General features: G+C 49.0%; 11 non-coding genes across 11 annotated transcripts; all 11 read left to right on the top strand.

Moving 5' to 3' along the window:
- The first annotated feature begins 1028 nt into the window (after positions 1-1028).
- trnas-gcu (transfer RNA serine (anticodon GCU)) lies at positions 1029-1110 on the top strand. The gene has a single exon. It is a non-coding gene; the product is annotated as a tRNA-Ser (tRNA).
- Positions 1111-2265: 1155 nt separating this feature from the next.
- On the top strand, positions 2266-2347 carry trnas-gcu (transfer RNA serine (anticodon GCU)). Its single transcript has one exon. It is a non-coding gene; the product is annotated as a tRNA-Ser (tRNA).
- Positions 2348-3852: 1505 nt separating this feature from the next.
- On the top strand, positions 3853-3934 carry trnas-gcu (transfer RNA serine (anticodon GCU)). The gene has a single exon. It is a non-coding gene; the product is annotated as a tRNA-Ser (tRNA).
- A 1155-nt stretch (positions 3935-5089) lies between these two features.
- On the top strand, positions 5090-5171 carry trnas-gcu (transfer RNA serine (anticodon GCU)). The gene has a single exon. It is a non-coding gene; the product is annotated as a tRNA-Ser (tRNA).
- Positions 5172-6676: 1505 nt separating this feature from the next.
- On the top strand, positions 6677-6758 carry trnas-gcu (transfer RNA serine (anticodon GCU)). Its single transcript has one exon. It is a non-coding gene; the product is annotated as a tRNA-Ser (tRNA).
- Positions 6759-7913: 1155 nt separating this feature from the next.
- trnas-gcu (transfer RNA serine (anticodon GCU)) lies at positions 7914-7995 on the top strand. Its single transcript has one exon. It is a non-coding gene; the product is annotated as a tRNA-Ser (tRNA).
- A 1505-nt stretch (positions 7996-9500) lies between these two features.
- trnas-gcu (transfer RNA serine (anticodon GCU)) lies at positions 9501-9582 on the top strand. Its single transcript has one exon. It is a non-coding gene; the product is annotated as a tRNA-Ser (tRNA).
- Positions 9583-10737: 1155 nt separating this feature from the next.
- trnas-gcu (transfer RNA serine (anticodon GCU)) lies at positions 10738-10819 on the top strand. The gene has a single exon. It is a non-coding gene; the product is annotated as a tRNA-Ser (tRNA).
- A 1505-nt stretch (positions 10820-12324) lies between these two features.
- trnas-gcu (transfer RNA serine (anticodon GCU)) lies at positions 12325-12406 on the top strand. Its single transcript has one exon. It is a non-coding gene; the product is annotated as a tRNA-Ser (tRNA).
- Positions 12407-13561: 1155 nt separating this feature from the next.
- trnas-gcu (transfer RNA serine (anticodon GCU)) lies at positions 13562-13643 on the top strand. The gene has a single exon. It is a non-coding gene; the product is annotated as a tRNA-Ser (tRNA).
- Positions 13644-15147: 1504 nt separating this feature from the next.
- On the top strand, positions 15148-15229 carry trnas-gcu (transfer RNA serine (anticodon GCU)). Its single transcript has one exon. It is a non-coding gene; the product is annotated as a tRNA-Ser (tRNA).
- The last annotated feature ends 274 nt before the right edge of the window (positions 15230-15503 follow it).

Genomic DNA, 15503 nt, shown 5'->3' with positions numbered 1-15503 from the left:
AAAAAGCCATAAGACACGCTTTGGAGAATGCAGGCGTCGATCCTGCTACCGCTCACATGCTAAGCGAGCGCTCTACCACCTGAGCTAATTCCCCCTGTGGCACATTCGTGCTACCATATAGTACTTCTTACAGACAATGCACAGTCTTCGCACTCAATGGATCCGAAATGGACTTAATGGATCCCACTACTGGTCATCAGTCTTAACTGTTTCCCAACTTTCTTGCGAAATGACAACGACATGGCAACTTTTCCATAGCTCAACGTGGCAATTAAGCAAGATCTTACGTGGACGTCAGATGTAATGGATTTTTGTTGGACTCGACTGATGCAAGGTTGCCAAAACATAGATCAGAGTAATGATGTTTGACCAAACGCCACATGGCCAGGTGTCAAAGGAGCATTGTAGAGCTGTACCGATATGGCCTTGCTTTTCCTCAAACATGCCCAACTCTATCACAAAGGCTCCTCAGCTTCAGCATGAAATGTGTGCTGCTAGATGTAGAACGTGCCCTGAGCAAGTCCCCAGGCATCCTGAACAGATACCCGAGCCACCTCATAGGTGTAGGTGAGGGTAGTAACGTAGATCGACTGGTAAATTGTCATTGTAGACGCTGCACCGATCCGTCAACCTTCCCTCAATCGTGAACAAGACCCCACGGTATTTGAACTGCTTCCACTCGGGGCATGATCTCATCCCCGACACGTTGATGGCACTCCACCATTTTCCGGAGCGCTCTGCCATTTGAGCCGTTTCCCCCTGCACCACATCCAGTTTTAGCTACCATACACTAACCTTCACAGACTTTGCACATTCTGAAGACTAAAATATCCAATTACCCAGTGGAGAATGCAGGTATCGATCCCGCTACCTCTCGCATGCGAAGCAAGCGCTCTTCCATTTGAGCTAATTCCCCCCATACCTCCGTTTCGACCGCACAGGCCGCCATAGTTTCCACAACAGCGAAATCGCGCATAAGCAGAGACATTTTGAGCCAACGGGACCATGTTTAAAATATAGCTGAAAGTGATGAGGTGACCGAGAGGTTAAGGTGATGGACTGCTAATCCATTGTGTTCTGCACGCATGGGTTCGAATCCCATCCTCATCGGGCTATTGCTACGAGTTCACTGCTTTCTTCTTTTACCACACGTGTGTTTTTCGGAAATGTCATCAGCATGCAAGGAAACAAGCAAGTCGTCACTACAATGGACAGCGAGAATCCTTTCGTTGGCAGGAAAAAGCCATAAGAGACGCTTTGGAGAATGCAGGCGTCGATCCTGCTACCTCTCACATGCTAAGCGAGCGCTCTACCACCTGAGCTAATTCCCCCTGTGGCACATTCGTGCTACCATATAGTACTTCTTACAGACAATGCACAGTCTTCGCACTCAATGGATCCGAAATGGACTTAATGGATCCCACTACTGGTCATCAGTCTTAACTGTTTCCCAACTTTCTTGCGAAATGACAACGACATGGCAACTTTTCCATAGCTCAACGTGGCAATTAAGCAAGATCTTACGTGGACGTCAGATGTAATGGATTTTTGTTGGACTCGACTGATGCAAGGTTGCCAAAACATAGATCAGAGTAATGATGTTTGACCAAACGCCACATGGCCAGGTGTCAAAGGAGCATTGTAGAGCTGTACCGATATGGCCTTGCTTTTCCTCAAACATGCCCAACTCTATCACAAAGGCTCCTCAGCTTCAGCATGAAATGTGTGCTGCTAGATGTAGAACGTGCCCTGAGCAAGTCCCCAGGCATCCTGAACAGATACCCGAGCCACCTCATAGGTGTAGGTGAGGGTAGTAATGTAGATCGACTGGTAAATTGTCATTGTAGACGCTGCACCGATCCGTCAACCTTCCCTCAATCGTGAACAAGACCCCACGGTATTTGAACTGCTTCCACTCGGGGCATGATCTCATCCCCGACACGTTGATGGCACTCCACCATTTTCCGGAGCGCTCTGCCATTTGAGCCGTTTCCCCCTGCACCACATCCAGTTTTAGCTACCATACACTAACCTTCACAGACTTTGCACATTCTGAAGACTAAAATATCCAATTACCCAGTGGAGAATGCAGGTATCGATCCCGCTACCTCTCGCATGCGAAGCAAGCGCTCTTCCATTTGAGCTAATTCCCCCCATACCTCCGTTTCGACCGCACAGGCCGCCATAGTTTCCACAACAGCGAAATCGCGCATAAGCAGAGACATTTTGAGCCAACGGGACCATGTTTAAAATATAGCTGAAAGTGATGAGGTGACCGAGAGGTTAAGGTGATGGACTGCTAATCCATTGTGTTCTGCACGCATGGGTTTGAATCCCATCCTCATCGGGCTATTGCTACGAGTTCACTGCTTTCTTCTTTTACCACACGTGTGTTTTTCGGAAATGTCATCAGCATGCAAGGAAACAAGCAAGTCGTCACTACAATGGACAGCGAGAATCCTTTCGTTGGCAGGAAAAAGCCATAAGAGACACTTTGGAGAATGCAGGCGTCGATCCTGCTACCTCTCACATGCTAAGCGAGCGCTCTACCACTTGAGCTAATTCCCCCTGTGACACAACCGTGCTACCATATGCTACTTCTTACAGACAATGCACAGGTTTCGCACGAACGTTTTAAAAATATGGGCATGGATCCCGCTACTGGTCATCGGTCAGAGTAATGATGTTTGACAATTTGGCCAGACCAAATGCCAAATGGCCAGGTGTCAAAGGAGCAAAGGAGCGTTGGCAGGAAAAAGCCATAAGAGACACTTTGGAGAATGCAGGCGTCAATCCTGCTACCTCTCACATGCTAAGCGAGCGCTCTACCACCTGAGCTAATTCCCCCTGTGACACAACCGTGCTACCATATGCTACCTCATCTGGCTCCGCTCAGTATGGAGGAACAGCGGCTCGAGTGCGAGTTCCTGCCAGATGACAGTGTTGTGCCGTTTTCTGTGTTGTGGCATATTTTCCACAACACAGAAAACGGAATCCGCCTACCTTGCCCCAATCGTGAACAAGACCCCACGGTACTTGGTCTGGCTCCATTTGGGGCAGGAACTCATCCGCGACACGTAGTTGGCACTCCACCATTTGAGCCGTTTCTCCCTGCACCACACGCAGCAAAGCTGCCATACACTAACCTTCACAGACTTTGCACTTGCATGTTGTTAACACTAAAATGTTCAATTACACAGTGGAGAATGCGGGTATCGATATGACTTTGTGTTTCCTCAAACATGCCCAACTCTATCACAATGGCTCTTCAGCTTCACCATGAAATGTGTGCTGCTAATTGTAGGACGTGCCCTGAGCAAGTCCCCAGGCATCCTGACCAGATACCCGAGCCACCTCATCTGGCTCCGCTCAGTATGGAGGAGCTGCGGCTCGAGTGCCAGTTCCTGCCGGATGACAGTGTTGTGCCGTTTTCTGTGTTGTGGCATATTTTCCACAACACAGAAAACGGAATCCGCCTACCTTGCCCCAATCGTGAACAAGACCCCACGGTACTTGGTCTGGCTCCATTTGGGGCAGGAACTCATCCGCGACACGTAGTTGGCACTCCACCATTTGAGCCGTTTCTCCCTGCACCACACGCAGCAAAGCTGCCATACACTAACCTTCACAGACTTTGCACTTGCATGTTGTTAACACTAAAATGTTCAATTACACAGTGGAGAATGCGGGTATCGATCCCGCTACCTCTCGCATGCAAAGCAAGCGCTCTTCCATTTGAGCTAATTCCCCCTTTTGAGACAACTGGCCGGCATATTTTCCACAACACAGAAAACGGACATGAGAAGTAACATTTTGAGCCAACTAAACCATGTTAAAAAGACAGCTGAAAGTGATGAGGTGACCGAGAGGTTAAGGTGATGGACTGCTAATCCATTGTGTTCTGCACGCATGGGTTCGAGTCCCATCCTCATCGGGCTCGTGCTACGATATCACAGCTTTCTTCTTTGACCACACGTGTATTTTTCGGAAATGTCATCAGCATGCAAGGAAACAAGCAAGTCATCACGACAGTGGAGAACGAGAATCCTTTTGTTGGCAGGAAAAAGCCATAAGACACGCTTTGGAGAATGCAGGCGTCGATCCTGCTACCTCTCACATGCTAAGCGAGCGCTCTACCACCTGAGCTAATTCCCCCTGTGGCACATTCGTGCTACCATATAGTACTTCTTACAGACAATGCACAGTCTTCGCACTCAATGGATCCGAAATGGACTTAATGGATCCCACTACTGGTCATCAGTCTTAACTGTTTCCCAACTTTCTTGCGAAATGACAACGACATGGCAACTTTTCCATAGCTCAACGTGGCAATTAAGCAAGATCTTACGTGGACGTCAGATGTAATGGATTTTTGTTGGACTCGACTGATGCAAGGTTGCCAAAACATAGATCAGAGTAATGATGTTTGACCAAACGCCACATGGCCAGGTGTCAAAGGAGCATTGTAGAGCTGTACCGATATGGCCTTGCTTTTCCTCAAACATGCCCAACTCTATCACAAAGGCTCCTCAGCTTCAGCATGAAATGTGTGCTGCTAGATGTAGAACGTGCCCTGAGCAAGTCCCCAGGCATCCTGAACAGATACCCGAGCCACCTCATAGGTGTAGGTGAGGGTAGTAACGTAGATCGACTGGTAAATTGTCATTGTAGACGCTGCACCGATCCGTCAACCTTCCCTCAATCGTGAACAAGACCCCACGGTATTTGAACTGCTTCCACTCGGGGCATGATCTCATCCCCGACACGTTGATGGCACTCCACCATTTTCCGGAGCGCTCTGCCATTTGAGCCGTTTCCCCCTGCACCACATCCAGTTTTAGCTACCATACACTAACCTTCACAGACTTTGCACATTCTGAAGACTAAAATATCCAATTACCCAGTGGAGAATGCAGGTATCGATCCCGCTACCTCTCGCATGCGAAGCAAGCGCTCTTCCATTTGAGCTAATTCCCCCCATACCTCCGTTTCGACCGCACAGGCCGCCATAGTTTCCACAACAGCGAAATCGCGCATAAGCAGAGACATTTTGAGCCAACGGGACCATGTTTAAAATATAGCTGAAAGTGATGAGGTGACCGAGAGGTTAAGGTGATGGACTGCTAATCCATTGTGTTCTGCACGCATGGGTTCGAATCCCATCCTCATCGGGCTATTGCTACGAGTTCACTGCTTTCTTCTTTTACCACACGTGTGTTTTTCGGAAATGTCATCAGCATGCAAGGAAACAAGCAAGTCGTCACTACAATGGACAGCGAGAATCCTTTCGTTGGCAGGAAAAAGCCATAAGAGACACTTTGGAGAATGCAGGCGTCGATCCTGCTACCTCTCACATGCTAAGCGAGCGCTCTACCACTTGAGCTAATTCCCCCTGTGACACAACCGTGCTACCATATGCTACTTCTTACAGACAATGCACAGGTTTCGCACGAACGTTTTAAAAATATGGGCATGGATCCCGCTACTGGTCATCGGTCAGAGTAATGATGTTTGACAATTTGGCCAGACCAAATGCCAAATGGCCAGGTGTCAAAGGAGCAAAGGAGCGTTGGCAGGAAAAAGCCATAAGAGACACTTTGGAGAATGCAGGCGTCGATCCTGCTACCTCTCACATGCTAAGCGAGCGCTCTACCACCTGAGCTAATTCCCCCTGTGACACAACCGTGCTACCATATGCTACCTCATCTGGCTCCGCTCAGTATGGCGGAACAGCGGCTCGAGTGCGAGTTCCTGCCGGATGACAGTGTTGTGCCGTTTTCTGTGTTGTGGCATATTTTCCACAACACAGAAAACGGAATCCGCCTACCTTGCCCCAATCGTGAACAAGACCCCACGGTACTTGGTCTGGCTCCATTTGGGGCAGGAACTCATCCGCGACACGTAGTTGGCACTCCACCATTTGAGCCGTTTCTCCCTGCACCACACGCAGCAAAGCTGCCATACACTAACCTTCACAGACTTTGCACTTGCATGTTGTTAACACTAAAATGTTCAATTACACAGTGGAGAATGCGGGTATCGATATGACTTTGTGTTTCCTCAAACATGCCCAACTCTATCACAATGGCTCTTCAGCTTCACCATGAAATGTGTGCTGCTAATTGTAGGACGTGCCCTGAGCAAGTCCCCAGGCATCCTGACCAGATACCCGAGCCACCTCATCTGGCTCCGCTCAGTATGGAGGAGCTGCGGCTCGAGTGCCAGTTCCTGCCGGATGACAGTGTTGTGCCGTTTTCTGTGTTGTGGCATATTTTCCACAACACAGAAAACGGAATCCGCCTACCTTGCCCCAATCGTGAACAAGACCCCACGGTACTTGGTCTGGCTCCATTTGGGGCAGGAACTCATCCGCGACACGTAGTTGGCACTCCACCATTTGAGCCGTTTCTCCCTGCACCACACGCAGCAAAGCTGCCATACACTAACCTTCACAGACTTTGCACTTGCATGTTGTTAACACTAAAATGTTCAATTACACAGTGGAGAATGCGGGTATCGATCCCGCTACCTCTCGCATGCAAAGCAAGCGCTCTTCCATTTGAGCTAATTCCCCCTTTTGAGACAACTGGCCGGCATATTTTCCACAACACAGAAAACGGACATGAGAAGTAACATTTTGAGCCAACTAAACCATGTTAAAAAGACAGCTGTAAGTGATGAGGTGACCGAGAGGTTAAGGTGATGGACTGCTAATCCATTGTGTTCTGCACGCATGGGTTCGAGTCCCATCCTCATCGGGCTCGTGCTACGATATCACAGGTTTCTTCTTTGACCACACGTGTATTTTTCGGAAATGTCATCAGCATGCAAGGAAACAAGCAAGTCATCACGACAGTGGAGAACGAGAATCCTTTTGTTGGCAGGAAAAAGCCATAAGAGACGCTTTGGAGAATGCAGGCGTCGATCCTGCTACCTCTCACATGCTAAGCGAGCGCTCTACCACCTGAGCTAATTCCCCCTGTGGCACATTTGTGCTACCATATAGTACTTCTTACAGACAATGCACAGTCTTCGCACTCAATGGATCCGAAATGGACTTAATGGATCCCACTACTGGTCATCAGTCTTAACTGTTTCCCAACTTTCTTGCGAAATGACAACGACATGGCAACTTTTCCATAGCTCAACGTGGCAATTAAGCAAGATCTTACGTGGACGTCAGATGTAATGGATTTTTGTTGGACTCGACTGATGCAAGGTTGCCAAAACATAGATCAGAGTAATGATGTTTGACCAAACGCCACATGGCCAGGTGTCAAAGGAGCATTGTAGAGCTGTACCGATATGGCCTTGCTTTTCCTCAAACATGCCCAACTCTATCACAAAGGCTCCTCAGCTTCAGCATGAAATGTGTGCTGCTAGATGTAGAACGTGCCCTGAGCAAGTCCCCAGGCATCCTGAACAGATACCCGAGCCACCTCATAGGTGTAGGTGAGGGTAGTAACGTAGATCGACTGGTAAATTGTCATTGTAGACGCTGCACCGATCCGTCAACCTTCCCTCAATCGCGAACAAGACCCCACGGTATTTGAACTGCTTCCACTCGGGGCATGATCTCATCCCCGACACGTTGATGGCACTCCACCATTTTCCGGAGCGCTCTGCCATTTGAGCCGTTTCCCCCTGCACCACATCCAGTTTTAGCTACCATACACTAACCTTCACAGACTTTGCACATTCTGAAGACTAAAATATCCAATTACCCAGTGGAGAATGCAGGTATCGATCCCGCTACCTCTCGCATGCGAAGCAAGCGCTCTTCCATTTGAGCTAATTCCCCCCATACCTCCGTTTCGACCGCACAGGCCGCCATAGTTTCCACAACAGCGAAATCGCGCATAAGCAGAGACATTTTGAGCCAACGGGACCATGTTTAAAATATAGCTGAAAGTGATGAGGTGACCGAGAGGTTAAGGTGATGGACTGCTAATCCATTGTGTTCTGCACGCATGGGTTCGAATCCCATCCTCATCGGGCTATTGCTACGAGTTCACTGCTTTCTTCTTTTACCACACGTGTGTTTTTCGGAAATGTCATCAGCATGCAAGGAAACAAGCAAGTCGTCACTACAATGGACAGCGAGAATCCTTTCGTTGGCAGGAAAAAGCCATAAGAGACGCTTTGGAGAATGCAGGCGTCGATCCTGCTACCTCTCACATGCTAAGCGAGCGCTCTACCACTTGAGCTAATTCCCCCTGGGACACAACCGTGCTACCATATGCTACTTCTTACAGACAATGCACAGGTTTCGCACGAACGTTTTAAAAATATGGGCATGGATCCCGCTACTGGTCATCGGTCAGAGTAATGATGTTTGACAATTTGGCCAGACCAAATGCCACATGGCCAGGTGTCAAAGGAGCAAAGGAGCGTTGGCAGGAAAAAGCCATAAGAGACACTTTGGAGAATGCAGGCGTCGATCCTGCTACCTCTCACATGCTAAGCGAGCGCTCTACCACCTGAGCTAATTCCCCCTGTGACACAACCGTGCTACCATATGCTACCTCATCTGGCTCCGCTCAGTATGGAGGAACAGCGGCTCGAGTGCGAGTTCCTGCCGGATGACAGTGTTGTGCCGTTTTCTGTGTTGTGGCATATTTTCCACAACACAGAAAACGGAATCCGCCTACCTTGCCCCAATTGTGAACAAGACCCCACGGTACTTGGTCTGGCTCCATTTGGGGCAGGAACTCATCCGCGACACGTAGTTGGCACTCCACCATTTGAGCCGTTTCTCCCTGCACCACACGCAGCAAAGCTGCCATACACTAACCTTCACAGACTTTGCACTTGCATGTTGTTAACACTAAAATGTTCAATTACACAGTGGAGAATGCGGGTATCGATATGACTTTGTGTTTCCTCAAACATGCCCAACTCTATCACAATGGCTCTTCAGCTTCACCATGAAATGTGTGCTGCTAATTGTAGGACGTGCCCTGAGCAAGTCCCCAGGCATCCTGACCAGATACCCGAGCCACCTCATCTGGCTCCGCTCAGTATGGAGGAGCTGCGGCTCGAGTGCCAGTTCCTGCCGGATGACAGTGTTGTGCCGTTTTCTGTGTTGTGGCATATTTTCCACAACACAGAAAACGGAATCCGCCTACCTTGCCCCAATCGTGAACAAGACCCCACGGTACTTGGTCTGGCTCCATTTGGGGCAGGAACTCATCCGCGACACGTAGTTGGCACTCCACCATTTGAGCCGTTTCTCCCTGCACCACACGCAGCAAAGCTGCCATACACTAACCTTCACAGACTTTGCACTTGCATGTTGTTAACACTAAAATGTTCAATTACACAGTGGAGAATGCGGGTATCGATCCCGCTACCTCTCGCATGCAAAGCAAGCGCTCTTCCATTTGAGCTAATTCCCCCTTTTGAGACAACTGGCCGGCATATTTTCCACAACACAGAAAACGGACATGAGAAGTAACATTTTGAGCCAACTAAACCATGTTAAAAAGACAGCTGTAAGTGATGAGGTGACCGAGAGGTTAAGGTGATGGACTGCTAATCCATTGTGTTCTGCACGCATGGGTTCGAGTCCCATCCTCATCGGGCTCGTGCTACGATATCACAGGTTTCTTCTTTGACCACACGTGTATTTTTCGGAAATGTCATCAGCATGCAAGGAAACAAGCAAGTCATCACGACAGTGGAGAACGAGAATCCTTTTGTTGGCAGGAAAAAGCCATAAGAGACGCTTTGGAGAATGCAGGCGTCGATCCTGCTACCTCTCACATGCTAAGCGAGCGCTCTACCACCTGAGCTAATTCCCCCTGTGGCACATTTGTGCTACCATATAGTACTTCTTACAGACAATGCACAGTCTTCGCACTCAATGGATCCGAAATGGACTTAATGGATCCCACTACTGGTCATCAGTCTTAACTGTTTCCCAACTTTCTTGCGAAATGACAACGACATGGCAACTTTTCCATAGCTCAACGTGGCAATTAAGCAAGATCTTACGTGGACGTCAGATGTAATGGATTTTTGTTGGACTCGACTGATGCAAGGTTGCCAAAACATAGATCAGAGTAATGATGTTTGACCAAACGCCACATGGCCAGGTGTCAAAGGAGCATTGTAGAGCTGTACCGATATGGCCTTGCTTTTCCTCAAACATGCCCAACTCTATCACAAAGGCTCCTCAGCTTCAGCATGAAATGTGTGCTGCTAGATGTAGAACGTGCCCTGAGCAAGTCCCCAGGCATCCTGAACAGATACCCGAGCCACCTCATAGGTGTAGGTGAGGGTAGTAACGTAGATCGACTGGTAAATTGTCATTGTAGACGCTGCACCGATCCGTCAACCTTCCCTCAATCGCGAACAAGACCCCACGGTATTTGAACTGCTTCCACTCGGGGCATGATCTCATCCCCGACACGTTGATGGCACTCCACCATTTTCCGGAGCGCTCTGCCATTTGAGCCGTTTCCCCCTGCACCACATCCAGTTTTAGCTACCATACACTAACCTTCACAGACTTTGCACATTCTGAAGACTAAAATATCCAATTACCCAGTGGAGAATGCAGGTATCGATCCCGCTACCTCTCGCATGCGAAGCAAGCGCTCTTCCATTTGAGCTAATTCCCCCCATACCTCCGTTTCGACCGCACAGGCCGCCATAGTTTCCACAACAGCGAAATCGCGCATAAGCAGAGACATTTTGAGCCAACGGGACCATGTTTAAAATATAGCTGAAAGTGATGAGGTGACCGAGAGGTTAAGGTGATGGACTGCTAATCCATTGTGTTCTGCACGCATGGGTTCGAATCCCATCCTCATCGGGCTATTGCTACGAGTTCACTGCTTTCTTCTTTTACCACACGTGTGTTTTTCGGAAATGTCATCAGCATGCAAGGAAACAAGCAAGTCGTCACTACAATGGACAGCGAGAATCCTTTCGTTGGCAGGAAAAAGCCATAAGAGACGCTTTGGAGAATGCAGGCGTCGATCCTGCTACCTCTCACATGCTAAGCGAGCGCTCTACCACTTGAGCTAATTCCCCCTGGGACACAACCGTGCTACCATATGCTACTTCTTACAGACAATGCACAGGTTTCGCACGAACGTTTTAAAAATATGGGCATGGATCCCGCTACTGGTCATCGGTCAGAGTAATGATGTTTGACAATTTGGCCAGACCAAATGCCACATGGCCAGGTGTCAAAGGAGCAAAGGAGCGTTGGCAGGAAAAAGCCATAAGAGACACTTTGGAGAATGCAGGCGTCGATCCTGCTACCTCTCACATGCTAAGCGAGCGCTCTACCACCTGAGCTAATTCCCCCTGTGACACAACCGTGCTACCATATGCTACCTCATCTGGCTCCGCTCAGTATGGAGGAACAGCGGCTCGAGTGCGAGTTCCTGCCGGATGACAGTGTTGTGCCGTTTTCTGTGTTGTGGCATATTTTCCACAACACAGAAAACGGAATCCGCCTACCTTGCCCCAATTGTGAACAAGACCCCACGGTACTTGGTCTGGCTCCATTTGGGGCAGGAACTCATCCGCGACACGTAGTTGGCACTCCACCATTTGAGCCGTTTCTCCCTGCACCACACGCAGCAAAGCTGCCATACACTAACCTTCACAGACTTTGCACTTGCATGTTGTTAACACTAAAATGTTCAATTACACAGTGGAGAATGCGGGTATCGATATGACTTTGTGTTTCCTCAAACATGCCCAACTCTATCACAATGGCTCTTCAGCTTCACCATGAAATGTGTGCTGCTAATTGTAGGACGTGCCCTGAGCAAGTCCCCAGGCATCCTGACCAGATACCCGAGCCACCTCATCTGGCTCCGCTCAGTATGGAGGAGCTGCGGCTCGAGTGCCAGTTCCTGCCGGATGACAGTGTTGTGCCGTTTTCTGTGTTGTGGCATATTTTCCACAACACAGAAAACGGAATCCGCCTACCTTGCCCCAATCGTGAACAAGACCCCACGGTACTTGGTCTGGCTCCATTTGGGGCAGGAACTCATCCGCGACACGTAGTTGGCACTCCACCATTTGAGCCGTTTCTCCCTGCACCACACGCAGCAAAGCTGCCATACACTAACCTTCACAGACTTTGCACTTGCATGTTGTTAACACTAAAATGTTCAATTACACAGTGGAGAATGCGGGTATCGATCCCGCTACCTCTCGCATGCAAAGCAAGCGCTCTTCCATTTGAGCTAATTCCCCCTTTTGAGACAACTGGCCGGCATATTTTCCACAACACAGAAAACGGACATGAGAAGTAACATTTTGAGCCAACTAAACCATGTTAAAAAGACAGCTGTAAGTGATGAGGTGACCGAGAGGTTAAGGTGATGGACTGCTAATCCATTGTGTTCTGCACGCATGGGTTCGAGTCCCATCCTCATCGGGCTCGTGCTACGATATCACAGGTTTCTTCTTTGACCACACGTGTATTTTTCGGAAATGTCATCAGCATGCAAGGAAACAAGCAAGTCATCACGACAGTGGAGAACGAGAATCCTTTTGTTGGCAGGAAAAAGCCATAAGAGACGCTTTGGAGAATGCAGGCGTCGATCCTGCTACCTCTCACATGCTAAGCGAGCGCTCTACCACCTGAGCTAATTCCCCCTGTGGCACATTCGTGCTACCATATAGTACTTCTTACAGACAATGCACAGTCTTCGCACTCAATGGATCCGAAATGGACTTAATGGATCCCACTACTGGTCATCAGTCTTAACTGTTTCCCAACTTTCTTGCGAAATGACAACGACATGGCAACTTTTCCATAGCTCAACGTGGCAATTAAGCAAGATCTTACGTGGACGTCAGATGTAATGGATTTTTGTTGGACTCGACTGATGCAAGGTTGCCAAAACATAGATCAGAGTAATGATGTTTGACCAAACGCCACATGGCCAGGTGTCAAAGGAGCATTGTAGAGCTGTACCGATATGGCCTTGCTTTTCCTCAAACATGCCCAACTCTATCACAAAGGCTCCTCAGCTTCAGCATGAAATGTGTGCTGCTAGATGTAGAACGTGCCCTGAGCAAGTCCCCAGGCATCCTGAACAGATACCCGAGCCACCTCATAGGTGTAGGTGAGGGTAGTAACGTAGATCGACTGGTAAATTGTCATTGTAGACGCTGCACCGATCCGTCAACCTTCCCTCAATCGCGAACAAGACCCCACGGTATTTGAACTGCTTCCATTCGGGGCATGATCTCATCCCCGACACGTTGATGGCACTCCACCATTTTCCGGAGCGCTCTGCCATTTGAGCCGTTTCCCCCTGCACCACATCCAGTTTTAGCTACCATACACTAACCTTCACAGACTTTGCACATTCTGAAGACTAAAATATCCAATTACCCAGTGGAGAATGCAGGTATCGATCCCGCTACCTCTCGCATGCGAAGCAAGCGCTCTTCCATTTGAGCTAATTCCCCCCATACCTCCGTTTCGACCGCACAGGCCGCCATAGTTTCCACAACAGCGAAATCGCGCATAAGCAGAGACATTTTGAGCCAACGGGACCATGTTTAAAATATAGCTGAAAGTGATGAGGTGACCGAGAGGTTAAGGTGATGGACTGCTAATCCATTGTGTTCTGCACGCATGGGTTCGAATCCCATCCTCATCGGGCTATTGCTACGAGTTCACTGCTTTCTTCTTTTACCACACGTGTGTTTTTCGGAAATGTCATCAGCATGCAAGGAAACAAGCAAGTCGTCACTACAATGGACAGCGAGAATCCTTTCGTTGGCAGGAAAAAGCCATAAGAGACACTTTGGAGAATGCAGGCGTCGATCCTGCTACCTCTCACATGCTAAGCGAGCGCTCTACCACTTGAGCTAATTCCCCCTGGGACACAACCGTGCTACCATATGCTACTTCTTACAGACAATGCACAGGTTTCGCACGAACGTTTTAAAAATATGGGCATGGATCCCGCTACTGGTCATCGGTCAGAGTAATGATGTTTGACAATTTGGCCAGACCAAATGCCACATGGCCAGGTGTCAAAGGAGCAAAGGAGCGTTGGCAGGAAAAGCCATAAGAGACACTTTGGAGAATGCAGGCGTCGATCCTGCTACCTCTCACATGCTAAGCGAGCGCTCTACCACCTGAGCTAATTCCCCCTGTGACACAACCGTGCTACCATATGCTACCTCATCTGGCTCCGCTCAGTATGGAGGAACAGCGGCTCGAGTGCGAGTTCCTGCCGGATGACAGTGTTGTGCCGTTTTCTGTGTTGTGGCATATTTTCCACAACACAGAAAACGGAATCCGCCTACCTTGCCCCAATTGTGAACAAGACCCCACGGTACTTGGTCTGGCTCCATTTGGGGCAGGAACTCATCCGCGACACGTAGTTGGCACTCCACCATTTGAGCCGTTTCTCCCTGCACCACACGCAGCAAAGCTGCCATACACTAACCTTCACAGACTTTGCACTTGCATGTTGTTAACACTAAAATGTTCAATTACACAGTGGAGAATGCGGGTATCGATATGACTTTGTGTTTCCTCAAACATGCCCAACTCTATCACAATGGCTCTTCAGCTTCACCATGAAATGTGTGCTGCTAATTGTAGGACGTGCCCTGAGCAAGTCCCCAGGCATCCTGACCAGATACCCGAGCCACCTCATCTGGCTCCGCTCAGTATGGAGGAGCTGCGGCTCGAGTGCCAGTTCCTGCCGGATGACAGTGTTGTGCCGTTTTCTGTGTTGTGGCATATTTTCCACAACACAGAAAACGGAATCCGCCTACCTTGCCCCAATCGTGAACAAGACCCCACGGTACTTGGTCTGGCTCCATTTGGGGCAGGAACTCATCCGCGACACGTAGTTGGCACTCCACCATTTGAGCCGTTTCTCCCTGCACCACACGCAGCAAAGCTGCCATACACTAACCTTCACAGACTTTGCACTTGCATGTTGTTAACACTAAAATGTTCAATTACACAGTGGAGAATGCGGGTATCGATCCCGCTACCTCTCGCATGCAAAGCAAGCGCTCTTCCATTTGAGCTAATTCCCCCTTTTGAGACAACTGGCCGGCATATTTTCCACAACACAGAAAACGGACATGAGAAGTAACATTTTGAGCCAACTAAACCATGTTAAAAAGACAGCTGAAAGTGATGAGGTGACCGAGAGGTTAAGGTGATGGACTGCTAATCCATTGTGTTCTGCACGCATGGGTTCGAGTCCCATCCTCATCGGGCTCGTGCTACGATAGCACAGGTTTCTTCTTTGACCACACGTGTATTTTTCGGAAATGTCATCAGCATGCAAGGAAACAAGCAAGTCATCACGACAGTGGAGAACGAGAATCCTTTTGTTGGCAGGAAAAAGCCATAAGAGACGCTTTGGAGAATGCAGGCGTCGATCCTGCTACCTCTCACATGCTAAGCGAGCGCTCTACCACCTGAGCTAATTCCCCCTGTGGCACATTCGTGCTACCATATAGTACTTCTTACAGACAATGCACAGTCT

The sequence above is a fragment of the Dunckerocampus dactyliophorus genome, chromosome 14, assembly GCF_027744805.1.
Source record: "Dunckerocampus dactyliophorus isolate RoL2022-P2 chromosome 14, RoL_Ddac_1.1, whole genome shotgun sequence".
Classification (NCBI taxonomy): domain Eukaryota; kingdom Metazoa; phylum Chordata; class Actinopteri; order Syngnathiformes; family Syngnathidae; genus Dunckerocampus; species Dunckerocampus dactyliophorus.
Note: the sequence above shows the minus strand (reverse complement) of the source record. Positions and strands in the feature narration are given on the sequence as shown.